The following is a 21617-nucleotide window of genomic DNA, read 5'->3' as shown; positions in this document are numbered from 1 at the left end:
GTAATAGTAACCTGCCTGCTAATGCAGGTAGACGAAGAGATGTAGGGGGTTGATCCCTGGGTCGGGAAGACCCCCTGGAGTAGGAAATGGCAATCCGCTCCAGTATTCTTGCCTGAAGAATCCCATGGACAGAGGAACCTGGCGAGCAGTCCATGGGGTTGCAAAGAGTCAGACATGACTGAAGTGACTCAGCACGCATGCGCAATAGGTGTGCACACTTTCAATTGACCCGGGAGGGGGTGCAGCACTCAGTCACATACACTCTTCAGGCTGGAGCTGAAATCCATTGATGAGCAGGGCAGGTTTTGATTTGTGACCAGGAGTCGGGGATGGGGGGTGGGGTGCGGGGAGCCTGGTGGGACAGGAAGGCAGGGGGCTGGGGTAGGTATTGACATAGCTTCTTTCTCTCCTAGACCCCATGGGCTTGGTTTAGCTTCTAGGAAAAATAAGAGCAAGGTGGAGACTGAAGCCAGGTTTTAGGGGAGCAGAACCTGACAGACTGGTAGATGGGCCTTGGCACTTAGCACAGAACCCCAGGCAGGGAGGGACAAGGACGCTGGCATTCTCGAGTTGCACAGGCAGTGTGAAACTTCTTTGCGTGTCTAGCTGCCACAGCCCCGCACGAACAGGAGACAGGAAGGGTGCTCTGTGTGCAGCCGCCACTGGACGGGCAGCACGAGTCACGGGACAATTGGAAGAGGCCACCTTCTGGCAGCTTGTCTCGGAAAAGGCCGGGTGGTGTGGGTTCTTGTGCCGGAACCGAACACTGTGAGTGGTACCTGGAGGATGGAGGAGGTGAGCGGAGAAGGTGAGTTCTCCAGGTCTGGGTCCGGATCCCAGGGAGGGGGATCCTCCTTTCCGTGGGTCTTGTTTTGAAACTGGACAATCCTGGGTATCAATCCCTCAGGGAAAAGATGATGGCGGTGGCAAGGACACAGTTCCCTGCTGTGTGTCCTGGGTCAGGGGCAGGGGAGGGAGCCCTCTCAGGGGTCTCCTGGAGCCTCTCTGGCCCTTCACAGGTGAGGGTCCCACTTCCCAAAAGGAAGAAGCTTTAACGGGCCAAGGCGCATTAGCTGTGTTATCTAATCCCCAGCCTCCCTAGTATCACATGTGGAAGCCACTGCCCCATCCTACAGATGAGAAAACTGAGTCTTGGAGAGGTCGAGCCGCTTGCCTGGTGGTCAGAGACATGGTCAGAAGAGCAGTCAGTGCTGAGGGGACATTTCGAGATGAGGAAGGGGATGGGAGGTGGTGGGTGGGGGGACCTTCTACCTAGACATGAGGGCGGGGGCCAGACACGGGGCCTCGCTAGCTCGGGGTGCAACCAGGTGGCTGGAGATCCTCCCGCAGGCTCCAGCCTCCAGCAGCTCAGCGGGCGGCTGGTGGTGAGAAAGCTGGCATGTGGGCAAAGCTCTTATCCAGGGTGGCAGCAGGCCCCTTCCACACAGTGGCAGGTGGTATCAGGAGGGGAGTGGCTGACACTTGCTATCTGTGGGCACAGTCCCATCTCCGCTACCTGCCCCTTGGGCAGGGTCCTAAAGCCACCTGTCTGGGGGTTTGAAGAGGGTAAGAACCAATACCAGTCTTGTTCTGAGCCTTCTCTGGGCAGAAGGGAGGGATGTGGCAACTCTGGGAGGAGCCATGAAGCTTAAAGGAAGAAACGGAGAAACTGGGTGTCAGGTCACCCCAGCCCCACCCACCAGTGGCAGCCAGAGGGACATCACTGCTCCGAGTTCACACCGGGGAGCCCCCCGGGCCCCTTTCTGCCCAGATCCAGAGGTCCCGGCACTGGTGGGGGTGGGCTGTGTCTCGTGCCCAGCCAGCAGGCTGGGGTCTCCCATCTACCTTGTTCCAGCCAGCCCCCGTTGCCTGAGGCTGGGTTCTTCAGCTTTGCTATTGCCTCGTTTTCAGGCAGACTTCCCAGAACCGCTTGGCATGGGCTCCGCTCGCCCGCCAGTCTCCATGCTCACTTCTACATCTACATCCTTGCCTGAGTTCAGGGCTGACACCCCCATTTCTCAACCCACGCCCCCTCCTTGGGCCTGAAGCCCCCCACCACTTGCTTCCTGCAGCCATTCCTCCCCAGGTTGCCCCTGACCGGCCACATACCCAACAGAGCCAGTGACTGGCAGGCCTGCCTCCTGCAGCCTCCCACCGGCGGAGCCCCAGGTGCCAGGTCAGCTCCTAGTCGTGGGTGTCCTGTAGGCTCGTTCAGTTTTTTTGTCCATGAGTGAGATCCCCACTGGAATGTTATGATCATAATAAAGCCCCAAATCTCTGCCTTTCACTTTCTGATATTTGAGCCCTGGGAGTAAGTCGTGCACTCTCCTTGTAGACTGAGCGGCTGATCAAGTGCTTTGAACCGCTCACATCAAAGGAGCTGCAGGCAGGGGGACTGGGACGCTTCCGTGTCTGGCGGGTGCTGAAATGACAGCTCTCAGATGCTTCGTCTGAGGTTGGTGTCTCATAGTCGGAGTAAGAGGGCAGAGGACGACAGCGCTACCTGCTACCTCGCAGTCTGTGTACTTCAACAGTGGAACCCTTACCTGGGGGCCCACAGTGAAGACCCTGGGAGAGGATGGATCCTTTGTCAGGAGGGGCACAGCTGACAGCTTAGAAATCGAATCACACCCAGCATCACAGAGAGGCTGTCAGCTAACTATGGAAAAGGTCTCTCTGCTTTCTCTAAGCACTCACATGAACAGACGCCGGGAGGATGAAGAAGGGGTGCCCTGCTGTAGAATTTTGCAGCCACAGCCTCCAGCATGGTACCAGGGTGCTGTCACTGCACTAGAGCACGAAGAACTCACATCCTTGCCCCATCGATGGCCGGCTTGGTCGTGCCGCTTGCTTTGATCAATGCACTGTAGGCCAAAGTGTCCGTTCCCAGCTCAGAGCTTAATGGACATTGTGGGTCTCTGCTTGCCACTCCTGGGCCTCTGTGATCTGATGGGATGAGGTACCCCAGTAAGCCTCCAGGCCCGCAGCATGGGCCGAGAATAAAGATGTGAAGAGCAGGAGCAGGCCCAGATCTAACTGGAAACCTGGAGTCCAGCTGAGTTCAGGAGAGCCCAGCCTAGCTCAACCAACAACCCCAAGAGAGGAAAGTAAATGTTTGTTGCTGTAAACTACGGAGATTTTTTTTTGAGTGTTTGTTACACAGCAAATGCTGACAAATACAAGTTCAAAGAGGAGAATGAATTTTTCCTGAAATGCTACCTCCTCTGATTGAACATTCATGACATAATTTCTCCATTTACCCACGAGAAAGCTGAAGCTCTAAGAGGTTATGTAACATGTTCAATGTCACACAGCTTGTATGATCCCCAGGACCTGCCACAAGGAACACACCCACATTCTCTGCACACCCGCTCTCCAGAGGCCACTGTCCTGCTATCTCATCCTTCCTGTAGACCTCCAGGCCTCTCGGGGCCCTGTTACCCTTCTGATGAATCTGAACCCCACTGTGGCACCAGAGATTCTGTCCCCACTCCCTACACATCTGTAGGCCCTGCCTCTCAAAGCCACTCTCTGGGATCAGCTTGTCAGCCCACCTTCTGCACCTGGGCAGGGCTGGAGTAGACCAGAGCTGGTGGCTCGTCAAGCCAGCAGGCAGACCACCCACCTATGCTAACCTCTTACCATATGCCCCACCCAGGGCTAGGCCAGGGGCATTCGACAGGGATCGACACAGACCCAGGCCCTGCCCCCAGCCTGGCAGAGAAGCAAGATGTGAGACAATAAACAACTGAACGATGACAAGCTGCAGAGGCTGAAAGAAGTCAGCGCCTTGGGAGGGTACTGCAAGTGGATTAAGCCTGGTGTCTTTAGAGAGACAACACTTATGCTGAAGTGCAAAGGCTGGATAGTGATTGCCCAGGTCACGAGCCCAGGAGAGGAAATGCTGACAAGTGCAAGTCTAAAGGGAAGGAGGAAGGAGGTATCACGGCAGGTAGAGTTACTGAGCAGCACGTGCACAGTGCTGGGGTTGATATAAATGTGTGGTTTCTCGTCACACTCAGGTCCTTATATGGAATGTGGTAGGTGTCTTACCCAATCCCCAGATCCCTTTACCATCTATGCCCCCAGCCCCCTCTCTCCTGGGCGCTCTGTGCTTTGCTGCTCAAGGCTTGAACCTGCAACCTTAAATGATTCTGCTTGCACACTGGAGCCACCTCATTCATGGGAGATCCAGGAGAAGCTGGGCAGTCTGATTGTCTGTGCCCAAACCAGCTAACTCATGCCTGGATGCAGCCCAGCTCTTCGCCTTGATGCAGAACAAACCCGGAGGTGTAATTCTGACTCCAGAGCTCCCTGTAGGGTCAGGCTGGCTCTGAGACTTCACCTGAAATTGTATCTTTGCTTGGCTTCTCTTCTTCACCCATCCTGTGTCCCCCATTCTTTCACTGGATCCTCCGGGGACCCTCTCTTTAATCTTCATTGATACCCAAGCTAGGGGTCTGCTTCTGAAAGAACTTGACTTTTGACGGTCAACTACCCAAATCAGTCCTTTGACTTGTCTGTCTTAAAACCTCCATCAACAGCTTGATCCAAGGATTTACCCTCAACCCAAGCCCCTCACCAACAGCAAAGAATTTGGACCCTCACTCGATGGAAGACTTGATCAGATTTAAAGTCCTTAGCTTCCTCTTCCTCCCCCAAATGTGACTGCCCATGAAGACCACCACCCTCTGCTCGCTACTTCTCTCCCTGCTGGGCTCAGCAGACTCTCAGCTCATATCCTACCTCACTCTGCACAGACCAGTTGAAAACCTAACTCTGTGATGGGGCCTCTGATCCTGTAAGTCCCTAAGTTGCCAAGAGGGAATATAAGGTGTCAAATGAGACTGGATATGCTCGGAAACTCGGCACTGAGGTGACAAAACGAATCAAGTATTTATTTCTACATTGAGAATGAATGAACAAAGAGATGAATATTGTTTTGAGAAGCCAATCAAACTTACTTAAGTTTCTGTCAGTCTGACCATTTTACAGATGAATAAACTGAGGCTCAGAAAGGCCAGATGACTTGTAAGTAGCAGCACCAGGACCCCGACGCAGGTCTCAGGGCCCTTACTCTCAGCTCTGTGCCCCTGGACTCTGAAAGGCTGTTGTCCTCCAGTGTCTCAGCCTGCAGTGTTCTGAAACCTTTGGTATGAGGAAGCCTACTTTGAACTCCACCCAAAGGACCTTATTTACTAATGGATATTACATAATTAAAAGCCTCTCTCCCTTCCTTCCTCCCTCAACATCTTGCGTTGTATAAAGAATTCCAGGAGCGTAGACCAGTGCAGCCATTCTGGAGAGCAGTCAGATACAACCTCAGCAAATTAAATACGTGAATATCCCATGACCCTTGGGCCTATTCTCCAGGGCTTACCTCGGGCCACCTACGTGGATGGTCATCACAGGTTTCTTTGTGGTGGAGAGACCTTGGGGGAACTGAGTGCCCATCATGGGGAGAGTGGATGGGTAGAGTGTGGCCAAGGTGTACAAGGGGGTGTTATGCAGCAGCTAGAAGCAGACTGGATGTGTATGCAGCAACGTGCAAGGGTCCTTTGGTGGAGAAAGTAGAAAAGAGAATGAGGATGCGGGCATCACTCAACACATTGAAAATGCACGCATGCCAAACAGCAGTATTTTGTAAGAACCTATTCAGATACAAAGACACCCACTCAGCGGTTGCCTGTTAAAGGGAGGGTTATGCAAGCGCACGGTGGGGCTAGCAGGGATTAAAACAGTCTGTGAAGACTCGGCTTTATAGTGAGACGGCGCTGCGGCTTTGATCACGTAATCTGATTGCAAAAGTTGGGTGCTTTGTTGTGGCCTTTCTGATTTGACCTGAACTAATTACCAAAATCTTCTGGGTCTCAGTTTCCTCCTTGGCCAAATGGGAAGGGAAAAGTGGGCAAGGGTAAGTAATATTCAGTTAGAAAGCAGTGTGGCCCAAAAGAAAGGCACCAAATCTGAAGCCCGACGTGCGAGTGAAGCAGGCAGGGCGCGAGGCACTAGGGTGCGGTGGGGACCACGGCACACTGGAGAACTGTCCGCTGACAGGGACCAGCTTCTGCTGAGCTCCAGTTATGTTCCCAAGAGTTGCCAATATTTCAAAACATTCAAGGAAAGATAAAAATAGAGATTCTTAGAAATCTCGTATTTTTAATTCTTGCAGCTAATCTTTTAAAAACAGACCACAACAGTCGCAAATTCAGACCTTAGCTCCAACATTCAGTAGCTGTAAGGCCTGGAGAATGGCATTCAGCTATCTAGGGCTGAGCCAGTTTTCTGGTTCATGAATGAGGATTCTCAGATCTACTCAGCCAGGTATTAAAATGGGCTTGTATAGTAAGTCCAGAACATGGCTCCACTATCATCAAGGGAGTATCTGCTCTGTGTTGAATATGTTAATTAATACAGTATCAAATCCTGCTTTTCAGATGAGTAAGCTGAATCTCAGAGGAATGAAAAATTAACAAGAGTCAGGTAGAAAAAAATATCTTCTCCAAATGTGATGAAAAGGAATGGGTAAAACTGAATTGAAATAATGTATAAATGAGGGTCTGGGGATTAAATGGGCTCTACGTAAAGTGGAAGTGATTATTAATCTGTCTGAGCCCTAACAAGTTATAGGAGTCTCAAATTAAGACATCTATGGTTCCAGGGGAACTTCCCCAGTGGCTTTGTGGGTGAAGAATTCGCCTGCAAGGCAGAAGACACAGGAAAGGTGGGTTTGATCCCTGGGTCGGGAAGATCCCCTGGAGGAGGAAATGGCAACCCACTCCAATATTCTTGCCTGGAGAATCCCATGGACAGAGGAGCCTGATGGGCTACAGTCCAAATGGTCGCAAAGAGTCAGACACAGTTAAGAGACTGAGCATGCCGCTTGGTCGCAGGGACTTCCCTTGTGGTCCACTGGTTAAGACTGTTCTCCCCATGCAGGGGGCCCGAGTTCTAGCCTTGGTCAGGGAACTAGATCCCGCATGCCACAACTGAAAATCCTGATGCCCCAACTAAAGATCCTGCATGTTGCAACTAAGACTTGGTGTCGTTAAAAAAAAAAAAAAGAAGAAGAAAGGAAGGGAAAAAAAAAGACTTCTGTGGTCCCAGAGGCAGCAGACATGACTGGGCAATAGCCAGCATGAGTTTATCATGGACCAGGGATCTGCTGAGGCCCACCTGTGCCTATTTGTTCTGGCTCAAAAGCCATTTTTTTTTCCAGAATCCCAAGAGCTTGTTGTTAAATGATTCCACTATGGTGGAGGCACTGGTGAGAGCATTCACGCCATGGAAACTGGCCAACACTGCAGACCAGGGCTTTGCTTTCTTCCCTGGAGAGCCGGCTGTCAAACATCTGCCGATGCAGGGGGCCCCCGCACCATTTATCACTAGCAAAATCATTCTCTCAGTTCTTAGAGGCCTGGCTTCCTGTGCACACGTGTGTGCCTCACCCTCTGAGTGGCCCTGATCTCTGGAAGCGACGCTGGATCAGGAAGAAATACCGTCGACACCAGATGGTTAACGTTTCATGGTGGGAAAGCAGAGGGGATTACTGTTCAGTGAGGAAAAAAACACTTTGTAATGAAGATGGCAAAGGCACAGATCAAAACAGGAAGCTTTCAGCCTGCCTTGCTGGGGAGGTGGGATCGCCTGAAGCTACAAGACGCTGAAAAGGAAGAAGAGCAAAGCGTTGTGGTTGGCAGGGCACGGTGACACGTGTGGGCCGTCCAGGCCCCCAGCGGGGCTCACCCTCGACCTCTGGGGGACAGAGGCTCAGGGCAGGCAGACAGGAGTGGATGGGCAGCTCGGGGTAAACATCTGCCCTGCAGAGGAACCGAAAGTCATCGTTTGCAGGCTCCTGCTTCTCTGAGGAAGTGACAAGGCACCCTTCCACCGTGAGACTGAAGCCCCAGGCAGAAAAGGGGAATGCAACGATACCTGCTTCTACAGAATCCAAGCCTCATCCCAGGGAAGGAAGAGAAGTCCACTGAGAGAGCTCAGTGGTGGGGAAGGACAAAGAGGCAAGGACCAGAAGCTATGATGCGCACAATGGGCCGGATGGATTATTTTGCGGTTTGCAGTTGAGCGCGCTTTGTGTCCACCCCAGGTGAGATGCTAGATCAGCTTACTGACAGCATGGTTTGTAAGACGCTAAAGCAAGGGGCGACACTTGGAGCCAGCAGGGGGTCACTGGGAAGAGACCAAGCTGGCTACTGTTAACACAGTAGAAGGTCAATTTATGTTTGCTAGCCTGATGAACTACATCATTTCTTGCATCTGACAGAGATCATGGCTCAATTGCCTACAGAGGCAGGGCAGGTGATATAAACGAGAGGAGTTGGCTGGGAGTGAGACATTAGGGAGAGGTGGGGACTGTGACGCATCAGAGTGAAATGCCTCCGTGAAAGGTGGGAGCTTCCACTCTGCTCCAGGGACATCGCACAGGGTCATATGGGTCTCAGGTTGTCAGCTTCCAAATTTTCTAGGGAAGCTAAAAATTCAGTATTACGTAAAATCTCTGAATTTCCATATTTTAAAATTATTTTCATTGTTTTTAATTTTTTTTACCCATGCTGTGTGACTCTCGGGATCTTAGTTCCCCAACCAGGGATTGAACCCAGGCCTTGGCAGTGAAAGCGCTAAATCCTAACCACCGGACCACCAGGGAATTTCCAAAAATCTCTGAATTAAAAAAAAAAATCCTTTAATTGGTTCATAATTTAAAAAAAAATGTCAGGCAAAGAAAGCACCAAATCCAATGCAGGGGCTGCCAGTTTGTGCTCTCTGGTATAATCTATATAGGTTTCAATACAGCATTTTGTGATCTTCATTGGTGATCTTTTGTTAAGAACCACGTGGAGGAATATTGGCTAGGCAGAGAAGGCACTAGTGTCAGTCTGGACGTAGGTTTCTGCTGCTATTGGGGTCTCCGTCTCATTTACATCAGCGATTCCAATTAGGATCCAGGAAGTGGACATACGACTGTGAGGCTACCACCAAGCTAGGAGGCATCTCAAATATGCTGGATGACAGACAGAACCAGGTCAAAGCAGAGCTCGGTGATCTAGAGCAAGGGGCTGGGTCACAGAGAAGACCCTCCTGGGCACCGACCCCTTGGCAATACTAGTCAGTATCCCATCCACTCTGCCATTCCAGTTTGGGCATTGTTTGGTAGGTCCCTTCTTGGCACTACCATTTTTGGCCTTTTTTCCCTTTAATGAATGTTTTATTTCCTTGTCTTTGTTATGCATCCTCCTTCCAGAGCAGAAGCCTCCTCCAAAATCAGGAGCAAGACACACAGGGAATGGCATTGGCACCAGTGTCCATCACTTCACCGCAGGTCCCAGGCAGCATGAAACAAGCCAGAACAACCTCCCTCCCTGCAAATGGCTCGTATTGAGAAGAAGAGACAAATCTTTCAGTATTTGCAGACAGCAAGATCAGGTACCCAGGAATGTCAAAAGAAAGCGTCCAAAAAATGATTAAAACTCATAATCATTAATTCAGAATTGCTGAATTGCTGAATTACTGAATTCAGTAACTCAGAAAGATTATGCAAGCCCATCCTACAAAGGTCATAACACAGACGCCAACAAAACCTAATCAGAAAACACCATGGAAAAGACAGATTCTGTTTGCCAAGGTAGCTAAAACAGCATCACATCCAGTAACTGTAAAGATGTAAGAAAATAAAAAAGACAGTACAAGAGCGACAGAAAAGAAAATCTGAATAAATGGAAGAGATGCTCCATTCTCTGACAGGACTTGACAGTATAAGGATATGAACTATCTTCTAATTAATCTATAAATTCAATGCAATTATATAAAAATTCAAACTGGGTGTTTTTTTTTTTTAAGGGCCCTTTAAAGCTGATTGTAAAATTCATCTGGAAAAGAAAATGCATGGAAACCACCAAAGAATAAAGAAAACAATAAATACAGCTCGGTCTCTGGGATACACACAATAAAGTCACAGCAACAAAAACATTACGGAACTGAAGCAAGACTCGATTCATCAGTCAGCGAAAGAGAAGTAAGATTCCCTAGATTAGGACCATGTGAATTTAGCACGTGATAAGCGGTGTAGTGAATCAATGGGAAAAGGATGTGTTATTTAATCTATGGTGTGGCTTTCCCTAGAAGATGGCGATAGACTCTACTTTTTTACCAAATGCAAAAATAAAGAGCTGAACATAAAAGATTATTATAAAAGTGTAGGAGAAAATAATATTTTCCCTGGATAAATAATATTGAGATGAGTGATTCACAAACCCAGAATCCACAAATGAAAACATTTGATTACAAAAAAGTTATAAACTTCCACATGACAAACGAACCATAAACAAAGTTTTTTAAAAAATGACAGGCTGGGAGAAAATATTTACATTGGAACTAACAAAAAATTAATATGCAAAACATATGAAGAGCTTTTTATGGTCAGAAAGATTTTTTAAAAGGAAAAAACTGACAAAGAATATAAATAGCCAATTCACAGCAAAGGAAATACACATAGCCAATGAATATGTGAAAATACAGTTATCCTCATTTCTTTATATTTATACTTATTTATTTGGCTGCACTGGGTCTATGTTGTAGCATGCAGGATCTTTGCAGATTCGAAGTCTTAGCTGAAGCCTGTGGAATCTAGTTCCCTGACAAGGGATTGAACTCCAGGCTCCCGGCATTGGGAGTGCAGAGTCTTAGCCACTGGACCAGCAGGGAAGTCCCTGCTGATCCCCATTTCTAATGAGGAAAATGCAAAATAAAATATTGAGATTGCATTTTTCCCCACTGTTTGATGAAAGTAACAGATGCTGATAATGTCCAGTATTGAGATAATGTCCGATACTGAGAAGACAGGGGACATGGTGGGTACAGAGTGGTATCAGGTGTGAGATGACTCATCGGAAGAGGTTTGGGCAGGTTGTTTTGGCTGTTTCTACAATACACAGATTGTAGATTGCATTCCTTCATCCTCGGAATAGTTCATCCGAAAGGGAACCTCCACATGTGTGCAGCACAGAAGAACCTACTGCTTATTGCAGTATTGGGTTCTTTTTGTAGTAATAACCAAAAAAAAAAAAAAAGGGAAATTGTCTAAGAGGAGAAGGACGAAGTATATTGTATGACAATTGAAAAGCACAAAGGTATATGAACAAACTAGGCTGGATCTCAAAGACAGATTGCTATGGGAAGAAAGCAAATTGCAGTACAATATGAACATCATGATCCCATTTAGGAAAAAACAAAAAACCGTATACATTTGTACAGGCTCAAGTTTCTATGTAAATGCACCCAAAGTGGCAAATGCTGAATTGCTGGCAGTGGTTCCCCTTGCAGAGGAGGGGGGAGGAGGGGGGAAGAGGGGGGAGGCGGGGGGGAGGTGGGGGAGGGGAGGGGGAGGCGGGGAGGGGAGGGGGAGGGCAGACTTTCACTTTCTACTTGTGCTTCTGTTTTGTTTGAACGCTTGTAAAAGAATATATTCATGTTTCTCTTAAGTTGAAAAAGAAAGCAAAAAAAGTATATATATAGAAAGAAAGAGAGAAAGAAAACAGCAGCAACTGTTGTGAGTAGACCTGCCATCCTCAGACAAGGGTCTTGATGCCGGGGTCTCTCCACCTGCCCCTGACCTGGAAGAGCTCTACCTGAGAACAAGAGGGGGGCTTTGGGGGCTCTGCCTTGGGGGCTCAGTCCCCGGCCATCTCTAGTAGAGTTTTACAAAACAATGGAGACACATTTTTCAATAAATTAACCCACCACCCAGTTTATGCGTTGAGTGGTTTAAATTCAACTCATGTTTTTCCTAGAGGGGTTAGAGGAATAAAAGGTATTTTTTTTAAAGGTTTTTTTTTTTTTTCCACAACATTGTGAATGTACTAAGTGCTGCGGAATCGTTCATGTTAAAATGATTAATTTTGTGTTATGTGAATTTCATCTCAATCTGTACAAAAAACCACAAAAACAAGCAACCACCACCTCCCTACCCCCGTGGCACACTGTTATCTACAGAACTGACTCTAAACTCCCAGCCCAGTGCTCAAACCCTTCATATCAACCTGATCTCAACCTTTTCACCCCCAGTTTTCTCTGTTGGGAGTCCTATTTGGGACCCAAAATGACAGCAACCCTATACCCCAAGATTTCTGGGACAATCTTGTTTCCTGTAATAAATTTTTTTTAAAATAAAGACAAGAAGTGAAAAGTTTTAAAAAGTATTAGTATAAAAGTTATGACCTGGCCATGGTTAAAAAGAATCAAAATAGTATGGAAGTTATGAATTGCAAAGTAGAAGCCCTCTTCCCATTGATAACCCCAAATGGTAACCCCTATTCTTGTTAACATTTTTCAGATACCTCTTCTGCCAACTCTGATGTTTGTGCAGTACTGTGTATATATTCTACCCCTTAGCAAACAAAACCCCAAACTCTCAAACGATAATCTTGCACCTTCTTCTTTTAAATTTTGGGGATTTTTCCAACCTATTACACGCAGGTCTGCCTTAACTTTTTGAGCAATTGGTCAGACTTCACTTCATGTAACGGTTCTCTGCCCATCACAGTTATGTGGTTTGCTGGTTCTTCTTGGTCCCCATTTTGATGTGATGCTGCAGAGAATGTCCTTGTATGTGTATCTTTGCCCACGTGACCTGTTGGACACATTCCTATGGGGAAAGGGTCATTCCTTATGTGGACCAGGTGCCACAGATGTTCATGGATGTTGACAACTTGCCCTCCAAGGCATTAGCCCTGGTGTGCGTTCTTTCTCTTCCCATGTGACACTTATTGCCATCTCCCCCACCTGAACATGGTGTTCAGACTTTAACACTGATCTTCACGAATCACTTGAGGATCTTGCTTAAATGCTGATTCTGAACCAGTGCGTCTGGGCCTGATTCTCTGCGTTTCTAACATGCTCTAGGATGATCAACAGTTGTTGCTAGTCTGAGGACCACACTTTGAGTAGCAAGGTTCTAGAGCAATTGCTAGCTAATTAAACAAAAAAAAAAAATGAGCCTTATATGTGATTTCAAATTTTCTTGTGGCCTTATTAAAAAGAATTTTAAAAGATCAGGTGAAACTAATTTGATGATTAGATTTTATTTAACCCACTACATCCCAAATATTAGGATGTTGATGGGCAAAATTACTATGAGATGTATCACATATTTTTTTTAAGTCTTTGAAATCTGGTGTATACTTTACATTTTGTCCATCTGAATTTGGACCAGCCACATTTGATGTGCTCAATGGCCACATGAGGCCAGTGGCTGCCATATTACCCAGTTCTAGAGAATCTCCTTGGCTCTACGGGGCTGAGGAACAATGTCTGGTTCTCAGACCCCAGGGAGCGGCTCAGAGCTAATAGGGTGGGAGGCAAAAGAAGGGCACCAGGAGGCACGAGTGAGAACAGATTCAGCAGCCAAAGGATGTGTGGCCCGAAATCGCCCTGAGAGGAGGGGGCAGTAGCAGGGAGCTCTGGATGGCATGAGGACTCTAAGCAATGTGGCTATTATTACTGTTATTATTACTCTCTGTTCCTAGGCAACACTCCCAATAACTTTCTTTACCTCAAAAAAATTGACACATGATTGCCATACAATATTATATTAGCTTCTGCTGCTGCTACTGCTAAGTCGCTTCAGTTGTGTCCGACTCTGTGCAACCCCATAGACGGCAGCCCAACAGGCTCCCCGTCCCTGGGATTCTTCAGGCAAGAACACTGGAGTGGGTTGCCATTTCCTTCTCCAATGCATCAAAGTGGAAAGTGAAAGTGAAGTTGCTCAGTGGTGTCCAACTCTTCGCAACTCCATGGACTGTAGCCCGCCAGGCTCCTCTGTCCATGGGGTTTTCCAGGCTAGAGTACTGGAGTGGGGTGCCATCGCCTTCAGGTGTACACAATTGTATATATTGAAAAATGATTGTCTCGCTATGTCAGGGTAATGTCTATTGCTGCACATAAGTTACATTTTCTTTTCTTACCATATGAACTTTTAAGATATATTCTCTTAGTGACTTTCAAACATACAATTCATTATTTTAAGATATACTCTCTCAGCGACTTTCAAATATACAGTTATTAACTATAGTGGCCATGGTGTACATTGCATCCACAGGACTTATGTATCTTTTTTTTTTGACTGCACTGGCCCTGTATTGTGGCTCAGGTCTTAGCTTCCCCACAGCATGTGGGATCTTAGTCCCCCAACCAGGGATTGAACCTTCATCCCCTGCACTGGAAGGCGGCTTCTTAACCACTGGACCACCAGGGAAGTCCCCTTATTTGTCTTACAACTGGAGGTTTGTATCTTTTGATTACCTTCATTTTAGGACTCACACCACACTTAAAATTGTGTACCATTCACTCTAGCTGACCAGGCATGATACTGTTATTGCCAAATTTTTGCAAATTTTTTCTCCCCCAAATATCATAGGACTGTTGACATTTAAAGATTGCCTCAGTGAGTGCTCAAAGCACTTCACATAAGGTCCTTACGACTATTTTTGAGATACCAAATATATTACAGTTTCTAAAGTTAAATTTCAGAGAAATGCATTTACAGTGACTGTTTCCCAGAAGAAGCAAGGCCATGTTTCAACGTCAGGGGATTTTATTTCTGTTTCATATTTCAGTTTGAACTTCCTTACCCTTCTTGTGACTTTCCTAAGAGAAAAAGCAGAGGCAACAAATGTTGATCTGCAGGAATCCTTAATACAGAAAAAAGAAGACTTAGTCCAGAGAGTAATTTTGTGGTTCCTGCCTGGCTGGGCAAAAACCACCCAGACTTCAAGCTGCATTCACATTGGAAATCTACTTATATCTCCATTTCTTTCAGGACATGCCGCTTTATTTATTTTTCTGCTTCTTGCTGTGTAACCATTTTCATCATGGGGTCCAAATCTGTTCACCCATACCAGCAGGAATAAACACTTTGAGGTGCAAAGCATGGGGTGGGGCTCAGGGGTGCAGAGAGCTGGGTGTGCAGTGGGGATGTGTCCTGGGCCATCTGGGGGTCAGAGAGTGTCCCAGGTCTGGGGCTCTGTGATTGGCTCAGGACATCTCAAGATGGAGGAGGGGGTGGGCGATGGGGAAAGAAGGGGCACCATGGGTGTCTGAGCCCTCCTCCAGTATGCAAAGTTCACCTTCAAAATAGCCATTTCCCTCTGACACACACAGTGCAGGAAACTCATCTTCTTCACTGTTTCCATTTCCCCTTTTCTCTCACCCTCAGCAAAGGTCTTGTATTTAAGAGACTGCCCGGTTTAAACTCCCCTCCTCCAAGAACTGAGCCGTTCATCTCTTGGCACTGCTTGGATACAGCTGTAATTATAGCTGTACAAGCTCATCGATACATGAAGAACATGGACTAATCATTATCTTTCAAAAGCCGTCATGGTCCCAGTGGTCCTGGGTACAGGCGCATCCTCCGTTTCCCCATTGCCAGGAGCTTCAGAGGGATATTTTTAACCTTAATTACATATCCCCGAGATGCTCTCCTTTCCAGCTTGCTTTTCTTTGTGTGAAACTCTCGAGGTACTCTGAGGGAGACAGAAATGACAGCTGGCAGACAAGCTCTGCGTCCTTAGCCTGGGAGTCAGCTTGCAGAGGAGCTGCCTCGGGGCAGATGAAGCCTGGGGCAGCTCCTGATTAACTCTGCAGCCCGCCCCCAAACTCCCCCGCTGCCTTTAGTTCTTTCCAGACCCGTCCTGGTGTGCCCACTGCACCCCTGCATGTAGGCAGAGCAGATTATGAAACAGCAGCCCCCCGTCACTCCCTGCTCCTCTCTGTGGATGTTTTTGTTATAGGAGGAATCGTAGAACTCTGAGCTTGCAGGCATTTGGAGGTCTCTAGTCCACGCCCTTCCTTTTACAGGTGAAGAAATGGAAGACATTCCTCTCTCACTCATATATTTATGCCTCATTCAAGCTTTTAGCAAATACTTAGGAGGCTCAGATGGTAAAGAATCTGCCTGCAATGCAGGAGACCCAGGTTCCATCCCTGGGCTGGGCAGATCCTCTGGAGAAGGGAATGGCTACCCACTCCAGTATTATGGCCTGGAGAATTCCATGCACAGAGGAGCCTGGCGGGCTGCAGCCCATGAGGTCGTAAAGAGCCAGACACCACTGAGTGACTAACACTACTGAGCCCTAATCTGTGCCAGGCACTCTCCTAGAGGTTATAGATACCGGTGTGAGCCAGACAGACAAGGTCTTAGCTCCCCTGGGTCTTCCATCCTTACGGTGGAGACAGATGAGAGGCAAGTGGGTCAATAAATCACAAAAACTGTCACTGAGGGAGCTAGAGCCACAGCGCCTCAAAGATGCCCACGTCTCAATGCTGCCTGGAACCTCTGATAGTGTTTTATTACGTGGTGTTGGGGAATTAAGATGCAGAGGGAATTAAGGTTATCTTGAATTATTTAGGTGGCCCAATCCGATCCCAAGGGTCTTCATAAGGGAAACAGGGAGGCTGGAGAGTCACACCCAGAGAGGTGGCATGGTGACAAAGTGTGATTGGCCATCCCTGGCTTTGACAATGGAGAAATGGGCCATGAGCCAAGGATCACAGCCCTGCTAACTCCTTGACTGTAGGCCAGTGAGACCCATTTCAGGCTTCCAACCCTCAGAACTGTAAGATCATCATCTGCAATGTTTTTAAACCACTACATTTATAGTAATTTGTTACAGCGGCAATAGGAACTAATCCCATTGCAGACAATGATAGGGGTTATAAAGAAAAACAAAATAATGCGGGCATGCCTTTAGATGAGGAGACCTGGGAGTGACATCGGGGCAGTCGGCTATGTGGTGATGTCAGGGGACAGAGTCTGAGGCAGAAGCCAGGGTAAGTGCAAAGATCCTGGGGCAGGGAAGAGCTTTGACAGGATTGACTATCCTCTCAATGCCTTTCCAGGAGAGAGAGTCATTTTATTGTCTGGTTTCCAGAGCAGCCACTGGTCTTTCTTGCAGACTTCTGAGTAACCTTGAGATCTGTTCGTTTAAATGCCTGGGCTCCCTCTTTAAGGACTGGCACTGTGTCTTTTCCTTATCCCAATATGAGGTGCTAAGGCCTCATTTGCCAGTCATTGGATTTGGGGAAACGCATGTCTCCAAGACTTTAGAACTTTCCCCCCAAATCATGAGGCAACACAAATATTATCGAAAGGCAGGGGGACACTCTGATCACCATCAGCCTCCTGGAATTTCTTTACTTGGACAGTCAGGAGCAGAAGAAATGAAGGGACTTTGGAAACTTCCTACTTAACCTCTTCTGGTAAATCCCTTTGTAGAAAATGACTATGCGATAACCTACTAATTAATTTAATATTGAGGGGAGTGAGAAATTTTGATTTCTTGGGGTTGCTCAAAATGGGGCACATCTCTGCTAAGAACCAGGTGAGGGAGTTAAGGTTAACCTCAAAAGTTTTCTTGAGCACTGAGAGGGAAATTGGGGCACCGTCTTTCAAGCCAGGTGCAGCTGGGCCTTTCGTTTGGCCAGTGGTCAGGAAGACTGCCCTGGGCCGGGCTCCAGGACAGACACAGAGATGAACGAGACCCTCTCTGTTCCCGAGGCACCCATTGTTCCCTGTGGGAGACTGCCACAGGGCTGAGTACCACCCCACATGGCAAGGGCATGGTAGTGGGAAGATGGCAAGTGCCAGGGGAACATAGAACAGAGGGAGGTGATTTGGGGAAGGATTGGCTGGGCCATTTGCTTCCTCCAATTTAAGGGGAGTTCCTTTTGCTGTAGAAGGTTCCCAAAACACCTCTACTTTAAGCTCTACACACCTGGGGTTCAGGGTGTCATCTTGCTAAGTCCTGGGTCTCTAGACTGAATGTTCTGTGCAGGCAGAGACTGGGTCTGTGAGGCTGACTGTTGGCCTTCTTGTGCCCAACTAATATGTGTTGAATGAATGAGTGGATGAATGAATGGCTGTGTGGAGTCTCAGCTAAGTCATTCTGGAAAATGACCACTCAGCTTAAGAACAGGGTCATCTTGAACCTCATTCAAGAAGGTTAATGGCTCAAACGCTACACGACTCACAGCTGGTTCCATAGCTGGGGCCAACTTTCTGTGGTTGGGAAAGCAAAAGCCAGTAGACATGGCGGCAGCTTGAGATTTAATCTGGCGCTCACCTTCCAGCCAGGGGGCCCCACTGGAACAGAGAACCTGCCCAGGATGCAGAGGCAATCATCCAAGGCATGAAAAATCAGTGCCAAGTCAGTAGATACAGTGGACAGTGTGGACCCTATTAAGAATGACAAGAGCAGCGAGGGCAAAGCAAGCCCTAATTTTAAATGAAACACATAGGCACACATAGGCTTTCTATATGTTTAAGGGTGGCAGCAGAATTAATTCATTCAGTAAATATCTACTGGGGTCTCCCCCAGTGGCTCAGTGATGAAGAATCTGCCAGCAATGCAGAAGATGCGGGTTCAATCCCTGGGTCAGGAAGATTATCTGGAGAAAATGTCAAATGGTATTCTTGCCTGGGAAATCCCATGGACATACGAGCCTGGTCCATGGGGTTGCAAAAGAGTCAGACATGACTTAGCAACTAAAATATCTATTGAATTCCCACTATATGCCAGGAACAGCTCTAAGAGAAATAATGAATAAATCAAGCAATAAGTATATAAAGTTAGGTATTCACAAGTGCCATGAAGAAGATAAAGCAGGGTAAGGGGTCTGAGAGCCATAGGTGGGGGGAAGAAGGCAGGTGGATCTTTCAATGGAGTAATCAGCAATTGTTTTCTTAGAGGAAAGACTCTTTTCTGTTGGATAGCTCTAAGGAGTCTCTTACATGGACTAAGGTTAGACCCAGAATCTGATCTTGACAGTGAAGTTATAGAAGACACTAAACCATTCTGCAAGAAGCAAGTAATTGCTAAAGTACTGATTGGATTGGTTTCTGTGCTTTTTCTGGTTAGAGTTGGAGAAAGGGATATCAAACCCCTTAGGATGTGGGGCATGGAGACAAGTGGCACGAGTATCTGGGTGGGGGGGAGTGGTCCTAGCAACATGGCACAGGCCTCGCTGAAAACAGGAGATACACATGCCAGCGGAGATACACATGTCAGACCATGGTTTGTGAGCTTCTGGTGCAGTGAAACCTGATGCTCAAATGAAATGTCTCTTTTTCTCCTTTGAAATTCCCCCAGAATAGTCCAAACGTTTGCATATTGAGGTACTTTTAGCTGCATGTAACAGAAAACCCAATTTTACTACTGTACTTGAACAAAAAGGAATTAACTATCTCACAAACAGGAAGTCTAGAGGCCAGGCAATAACCAGGCTGCTTAATCCTGCTCAGTTAATTCAATGGCATCACTGAGGACCCAGGTTCATTTCATCTTTCTGTCTGTCCTCTGCATCCTGGCCTCACTTTCCAGTGACTGCCCCTCTTGGTTTCAAGATGGCAGCAGCAACTCCAGCAATCACATCCTACAACAGCATCCAAACTTAGAAAACGGATCTTTTCATCCTGTGTCTTCTTCTAAGACAAATGAACCTTTACCAGAGGCCTTGTGGAACATTTCCCATCACATCTCATTGATTACTATTGCATCATATTCCTAGCAATTACATTACATTACAATATTCCTGAATATTCATTGGAAGCACTGATGCAGAAGCTGAAGCTCCAATACTTTGGCCACCTGATGCAAAGAACTGACTCATTAGAAAAGACCCTAGGAAAAGAAAGATTGAAGGCAGAAGCAGAAGCGGACGACAGAGGACGAGATGGTTGAATGACATCAACTACTCAATGGACATGAGTTTGAGCAAGGTCCAGGAGATGGTAAAGGACAGGGAAGCCTGGAGTGCTGCAGTCCATGGGGTTGCAAAGAGTTGGACATGATGAGCAACTGAACAACAACAACAATATTCCTGTGCTTAAACCCACCAACCACAGCTGGTGTTGGCCCCCGTGTGGGCTCTGCTTTGGGCAACAAATAAGAAACGGTCCACCTGAGGCAAGGTGGATCGGAAGGCTTAAAGCATGAGAAGCAGTGACAAGATGGCCAGAGCGGGGAGGGGGAAAGGGTAGAGACAGTCATTTGGAGGTAGAGAGGGCAGATAGAAACCAGAAGAGCTGGAGTCAACACTTACTAAAGATCAAACAGAGGAAAAGTCTTCTGAGACAAAGAAAGACCCAGGTTTTGCAAAGTGAACAGGCTGAATACATTCCAGGAACTATTGACGCAAGGAAAATGACAAGGGTGGTAAAGAATTCCCACCAGCTTCAAAGCAGAAAACGAAAAATACTGGTTCCCTGTAATGGGACTGGTACCAGCTTGGCCTTGGATTATTGTATTTTAATACACTGTGTATACTAAGTGTCTTTAAAACTTTTTTTTCTTTTAATTTTTGGGCACACCATGCTGCATGTGGGATCTTAGTTCCTTGACTGGGGATCAAAACTGCTCACCCTGCCTTGGAAATATGGAGTCTTAACCACTACCAGGGAAGTCAGGTATACGAAGCTTCTGAAGACAGTAGAACACCGCCTCTGTAGAATTTTGAGGGGAAATTTGGTCCCCAAGAATTTCATCTTCATCAGATTTCCTTTTGGATCTGATGGCAACTGGAAAATGTTTTGAGATACCCAGAAGCTTGGCAAACAGACCTGTCCTTGTTCTACAGCAGATTACACTAAAATGAAATGAAATAAAATTACATGAAAATGCAGGCTTCTAGAATGTGGCTGTCACAGCCTAGAGGGACTGCCTGGTTGCCGTGGAGCCCACCGTGGGCCCCGCTGTGGACCACACAGCCGCCGAGTCCTGCAAGGCGGCCCCGCAGGCGTGGCTTCTGTCGCCCATGCATCTTCTGCTCCTCTTGTGCAACGTCAGGAAGTCTGTGTTCGAGCCACATCCTTCGCCCAGCGGCTCGGACGGAATCTTTTACTTCACTTGGTGACCACTCAGAACAGTAACAGCTGCCACCCGCTTCCTGAGCTAAACAACAATGCTCAACCGTCAACCCTCCCGGACACTTGTGACGGAACAGCTTTTAGAAAGTTGTTTTGTTTTTTTCTCTCTGCAAAAGCCACATGGACCAGAGCAACGTGACGACCACTGTCAGGGACCAGGAACTGAGTCATGAGTCTGTCGCCCGAACGGCTCAAGCCACCAGGGTTTTCTTCTAAATGGGGAAAGAAGACCTGGAGACTAGGAGGCAGATGGTTTCAAATTCCCTCTTCACCCAAAGTTGCCTTAAAATCTGAGTCTGTGTTCCTGTCTTGACTTCGACACTCACCAGCCAGGGCAGAATCTCAACCACAAGAAAAGACAGGAAGTTTGCAGCAAACGTCACCTTGACGGTGGACCAGAGGAAGCTTTTATTTTCTCCTTTATTCTTCTGGGTAGGAAGGATGTCAGAAAAGCAGCGAGGGTGGGAGGTAGCAGGATGGAGCTGTAGGCCCCAAGCACTTGGACTGTGGCAGCGGGCTGTTTACGTGCCAGCCTTGGGGCCTCCCCTCAGGGCCATTCCAGCTGACCCATCAGGACTGCTCGCCCTGCCTTGACGTCCCTGGGAGGAGGGTAATTGCAAAAGGCCTCGGGAACCCCAGAGCTCACTCTGGAGTCAGTACTCCTCCTCCTCGGGCCACTTCCCTT

At 47.6% G+C, this 21617-nt stretch overlaps 1 protein-coding gene and 1 long non-coding RNA gene across 4 annotated transcripts in view; one reads left to right on the top strand and one right to left on the bottom strand.

Annotated features, from left to right (window-relative positions):
- The window catches only part of INPP5D (inositol polyphosphate-5-phosphatase D), a 136428-nt gene that overhangs the window by 89648 nt on the left and 25163 nt on the right, over positions 1–21617 (bottom strand). The window lies entirely within an intron of this gene.
- On the top strand, positions 7541–9675 carry LOC129655733 (uncharacterized). 2 transcript variants are annotated; one of them, XR_008716100.1, is made up of 2 exons: positions 7541–8104; positions 9260–9675. It is a non-coding gene; the product is annotated as an uncharacterized LOC129655733 (long non-coding RNA). The 2 variants fall into 2 exon arrangements; XR_008716101.1 differs by lacking the exon at positions 7541–8104 and adding an exon at positions 8347–8405.

The sequence above is a fragment of the Bubalus kerabau genome, chromosome 6, assembly GCF_029407905.1.
Source record: "Bubalus kerabau isolate K-KA32 ecotype Philippines breed swamp buffalo chromosome 6, PCC_UOA_SB_1v2, whole genome shotgun sequence".
Lineage (NCBI taxonomy): Eukaryota > Metazoa > Chordata > Mammalia > Artiodactyla > Bovidae > Bubalus > Bubalus kerabau.
This window is presented reverse-complemented; position numbering and strand designations above follow the sequence as displayed.